The following is a 5,000-nucleotide window of genomic DNA, read 5'->3' on the forward strand; positions in this document are numbered from 1 at the left end:
AACTGCGGCGGATCGCTGGCTGGCATCGTTTATGGTTAGAACTAGGGCGGTATCTGATCGCCTTCGAACCTCTAACTTTCGTTCTTGATTAATGAAAACATACTTGGCAAATGCTTTCGCTTCTGTTCGTCTTGCGACGATCCAAGAATTTCACCTCTAACGTCGCAATACGAATGCCCCCGCCTGTCCCTATTAATCATTACCTCGGGTTCCGAAAACCAACAAAATAGAACCGAGGTCCTATTCCATTATTCCATGCACACAGTATTCAGGCGGGCTTGCCTGCTTTAAGCACTCTAATTTGTTCAAAGTAAACGTGCCGGCCCACCGAGACACTCAATAAAGAGCACCCTGGTAGGATTTCAACGGGGTCCGCCTCGGGACGCACGAGCACGCACGAGGCGGTCGCACGCCTTCGGCTCGCCCCACCGGCAGGACGTCCCACGATACATGCCAGTTAAACACCGACGGGCGGTGAACCAACAGCGTGGGACACAAATCCAACTACGAGCTTTTTAACCGCAACAACTTTAATATACGCTATTGGAGCTGGAATTACCGCGGCTGCTGGCACCAGACTTGCCCTCCAATAGATACTCGTTAAAGGATTTAAAGTGTACTCATTCCGATTACGGGGCCTCGGATGAGTCCCGTATCGTTATTTTTCGTCACTACCTCCCCGTGCCGGGAGTGGGTAATTTGCGCGCCTGCTGCCTTCCTTGGATGTGGTAGCCGTTTCTCAGGCTCCCTCTCCGGAATCGAACCCTGATTCCCCGTTACCCGTTACAACCATGGTAGGCGCAGAACCTACCATCGACAGTTGATAAGGCAGACATTTGAAAGATGCGTCGCCGGTACGAAGACCGTGCGATCAGCCCAAAGTTATTCAGAGTCACCAAGGCAAACGGACCGGACGAGCCGACCGATTGGTTTTGATCTAATAAAAGCGTCCCTTCCATCTCTGGTCGGGACTCTGTTTGCATGTATTAGCTCTAGAATTACCACAGTTATCCAAGTAACGTGGGTACGATCTAAGGAACCATAACTGATTTAATGAGCCATTCGCGGTTTCACCTTAATGCGGCTTGTACTGAGACATGCATGGCTTAATCTTTGAGACAAGCATATGACTACTGGCAGGATCAACCAGGGAGCTGCGTCAACTAGAGCTGAGCAGCCGGCCGCCCGGGAGTGTGTCCCGGGGGCCCGCGCGAACACGCAAGCGTCCGCTCAATTATTCTGCAAACAGGAGGAGGCTGGGCTCCCCTGCACGATACACCTCGAAACCCTCTCAGGTCCCGGCGGCGCGCAGCGCCGTCCTAAGTACTTGGTCGGGTTCGAGAGAGGCGCAATCGCCCGGAGATAGGCGAGTAGACGCTTTCAGTGCGACCACCCGTGCTCCCAACTGAGCTTGCCGCTGCCGACAGAGGCCCGGGAGCGTGCTGTCGTGGTGTTGCCGGCGGGAGACAACACGCGGCCACAAACAGTGACCGGGCAGCTCCAACGCCAGCGCCACAGAGGGGCAGAGCCCCACTTGGGTGCCAAAGCGAACTCTCCCAGCACAGCGCACGCGCCAACACATCCGCACAGCTGCGATACAAACCACCTGCGAGAACCGCGGGGGCGACCGAGCAGCAGACGGCGTCGCGGCGCCGAGTGCCGGGCGGCGGCGCATCCTCAACGCACACAGTCCTCAATCGGACCAGCACACTGCAGATGTCCACCGCGCTTCGCACCGGGCCCGGGAGGACCCACTTTGGCCGCACGGCGCCGCGCGCTGGGTGCGCCGGCACGCAGATGCGCCGCCTGCCGCCTCCGTCAGCCGGCGCGCCTGCCACTGGGCGCCCCCACCAGCCGGCTGCCGCGCGTGCGCCCACGCAGCGCGCGGCCAGCACGCCGGGCGCCCCCCCCTCACCGGCCGGGGACGGTCCCACCCAGCCACCGCCGCGTATCGCTTCATACCCACATGCCCACTCACGTTCGTGGGTATGACGGGTGTCGCTGAAGCAACCGGTTAATACCTGTACCGATCGTCGATATCAACGATTCACCTCCAGCGCGAACAACCGCGCAACAACGGATTTCCAGTTCATTTGCGTAACTTGGGCAGCAAACGTAGACATCCATCTACATTTGCGACTTCTACGAGTCTTGCATGCCTGGATGTTGTGTGTCACGACGCACTCCATCAGCATACATACACGCTGCGACGTGTGCACGAAAGAACACGTGGAAGGTGGCCAGCGTACGTATGCGAATGCCATTGCACAGCTGCGAAGCGCATTCAACACGCGAACTCCTGACCGACGAGCTAGAGGTGACAGGAGGGGAGGGGGGGGGGCGGGGGCGATATACGTCCTATTGCAGTACACAATACAGTGGATAGCGGGACCATGTGGAAAGTAAGCAACACTCGCAAGATGTGAGGGTACGCACCGTAAAATGAATCAATACGCAGAACACCACAGTGTGCGCGAAGTGAACTATGTTGAGATGGTTGCAATTAGGCAACGCTACACGAATTCCTAGATTCATATAACTAACAATTACAGGGCAGGTTAAGGCGCAACGTGGGTTAGGTTAAGGCGCAACTTGGGTTAGGTTAGGGCGCAACGTGGGTTAGGTTAGGGCGCAACGTGGGTTAGGTTAGGGCGCAACGTGGGTTAGGTTAGGGCGCAACGTGGGTTAGGTTAGGGCGCAACGTGGGTTAGGTTAAGGCGCAACTTGGGTTAGGTGAGGGCGCAACGTAGGTTAGGTTAGGGCGCAACGTGGGTTAGGTTAGGGCGCAACGTGGGTTAGGTTAGGGCACAACGTGGGTTAGGTTAGGGCGCAACGTGGGTTAGGTTAGGGCGCAACGTGGGTTAGGTTAGGGCGCAACGTGGGTTAGGTTTGGGCGCAACGTGGGTTAGGTTAGGGCGCAACGTGGGTTAGGTTAGGGCGCAACGTGGGTTAGGTTAGGGCCCAACGTAGGTTAGGTTAGGGCGCAACGTAGGTTAGGTTAGGGCGCAACGTAGGTTAGGTTAGGGCGCAACGTAGGTTAGGTTAGGGCGCAACGTAGGTTAGGTTAGGGCGCAACGTGGGTTAGGTTAGGGCGCAACGTGGGTTAGGTTAGGGCGCAACGTGGGTTAGGTTAAGGCGCAACTTGGGTTAGGTTAAGGCGCAACTTGGGTTAGGTTAAGGCGCAACTTGGGTTAGGTTAAGGCGCAACTTGGGTTAGGTTAAGGCGCAACTTGGGTTAGGTTAAGGCGCAACTTGGGTTAGGTTAAGGCGCAACTTGGGTTAGGTTAAGGCGCAACTTGGGTTAGGTTAAGGCGCAACTTGGGTTAGGTTAAGGCAGAAGTTGGGTTAGGTTAAGGCAGAAGTTGGGTTAGGTTAAGGCAGAAGTTGGGTTAGGTTAAGGCAGAAGTTGGGTTAGGTTAAGGCAGAAGTTGGGTTAGGTTAAGGCAGAAGTTGGGTTAGGTTAAGGCAGAAGTTGGGTTAGGTTAAGGCAGAAGTTGGGTTAGGTTAAGGCAGAAGTTGGGTTAGGTTAAGGCAGAAGTTGGGTTAGGTTAAGGCAGAAGTTGGGTTAGGTTAAGGCAGAAGTTGGGTTAGGTTAAGGCAGAAGTTGGGTTAAGGGATGGTGTGTGTGGGGGGGGGGTGGGGTGGCGAGGTTCGTTGATAGTGATGGTAGTAAGTGGACGCCTGAGGCACTATCAGATATGTCACGTCAGTTGCACTTGTGGCTCATGGCAGGTGGCGCGCCCGTTCTGTGTTTGTGGCAAAGGAGTGGCACACCTGTGTCTTTCATTCCTGCCATTGTTTATGTGCTGTGAGATGCGGCAGTGTGGTGCTGTTGGGTGCACCCCTGTGTAGGACATGTGTGGGTGTTGGTGGCGTATCTGAGCAATGGTGGTTGTAGGAAGAGTGGGATATTCAGTTTTCTGGTTCGACGTCCCGGTCTGGTTATCATAGTGTGGATGGTGTACTGTGGCCGAGAGGATGCACTGGATGTTGTTCCATGCTGGTACTTAGATGTTGTGTCTGCGTCTGTTACAGGCATAGACTAGTGGGTGATGGAGTGTGTGGGTGACGTGTGGTTGACATTGTGTGCACAGACGTTCAGCATGTATAGGGACAGTTGTATGTGTTATCTATATTCCGATGACTGCGCGTATTACTAAGCACCGCCGTGTATAAGCTTAATGTATGTATAGTCAATGCCTGTTCTATCTCTGTACAGTAGTAGCGGTGCGACTGCACTAGCTAGCTACACCTCGCGGCATCGTCCCCCGGTGTATGGCATATGATTATAAACATTCTGTCTATTAGTCAAAACCGGTGGTGTGACTACGTCACATGTTTGAGGTGGGGGGACGCAACACCGTGCCGGTGGGTCAGGGCTGCGAAACACTTTCCCCACACTGGGGGCTCGGACCCTCATTACTCGTCCCAGTAATATATTGCGGAGCGCACATAGCCATTGCCCAGAGTCTTTGCGACTGCGAGTGCAACGCCCACGGGGACCGACGTGGATGGGGCGGCCCATAGCTGATCGCTCAGCATCGGAATCCGTACAGTGAGCGACGCGGTCGCGCACAGACTTAGAGCACGTTTAGGGACAGCGGGAATGTCGAATATTGGATAAAACTCTTCATGAAACGCAAGATATAGGTGTGGATTGCAACTTACGAGTGCGGGAAACGTCCGCCGTTCATCCGCTGGACTTGCGATTTTGGTGGGTGGGGTGGGGCACGTACGGGTGCGGGTGGCGTGATTGTCGGTCGACGACTTCGTGGTGGACAGAGGATGCCGTCTTTGTGGGTGGCGTCGGACAATGTGTACTGTGCGCCCAGCGATGTCGTATTCAGCTTGGCGTCTCATAGATGGCGGTATCGCCGTTGCAGGAGGCCTAGATGGCGTTATTGTTTGTGGTGCGCTCGACATGGTGGATGTAGTGTTGCCAGATTCGCGTAGATGGCTGTATTGCATGTGGTTTCGTCGTATTTTCATAGGTGGCGATG

General features: G+C 55.2%; 1 non-coding gene across 1 annotated transcript in view; it reads right to left on the reverse strand.

Annotated features, from left to right (window-relative positions):
- LOC126226365 (small subunit ribosomal RNA) overlaps positions 1-1,153 on the reverse strand; it is a 1,909-nt gene extending 756 nt beyond the window's left edge. Inside the window, exon 1 of the ribosomal RNA XR_007543910.1 lies at positions 1-1,153. This exon is cut by the window's left edge and continues 756 nt beyond it. This is a non-coding gene — a ribosomal RNA (small subunit ribosomal RNA).
- Between the last annotated feature and the right edge of the window lie 3,847 nt (positions 1,154-5,000).

This window comes from Schistocerca nitens, unplaced genomic scaffold, assembly GCF_023898315.1.
Source record: "Schistocerca nitens isolate TAMUIC-IGC-003100 unplaced genomic scaffold, iqSchNite1.1 HiC_scaffold_303, whole genome shotgun sequence".
In the NCBI taxonomy this organism is placed as follows: domain Eukaryota; kingdom Metazoa; phylum Arthropoda; class Insecta; order Orthoptera; family Acrididae; genus Schistocerca; species Schistocerca nitens.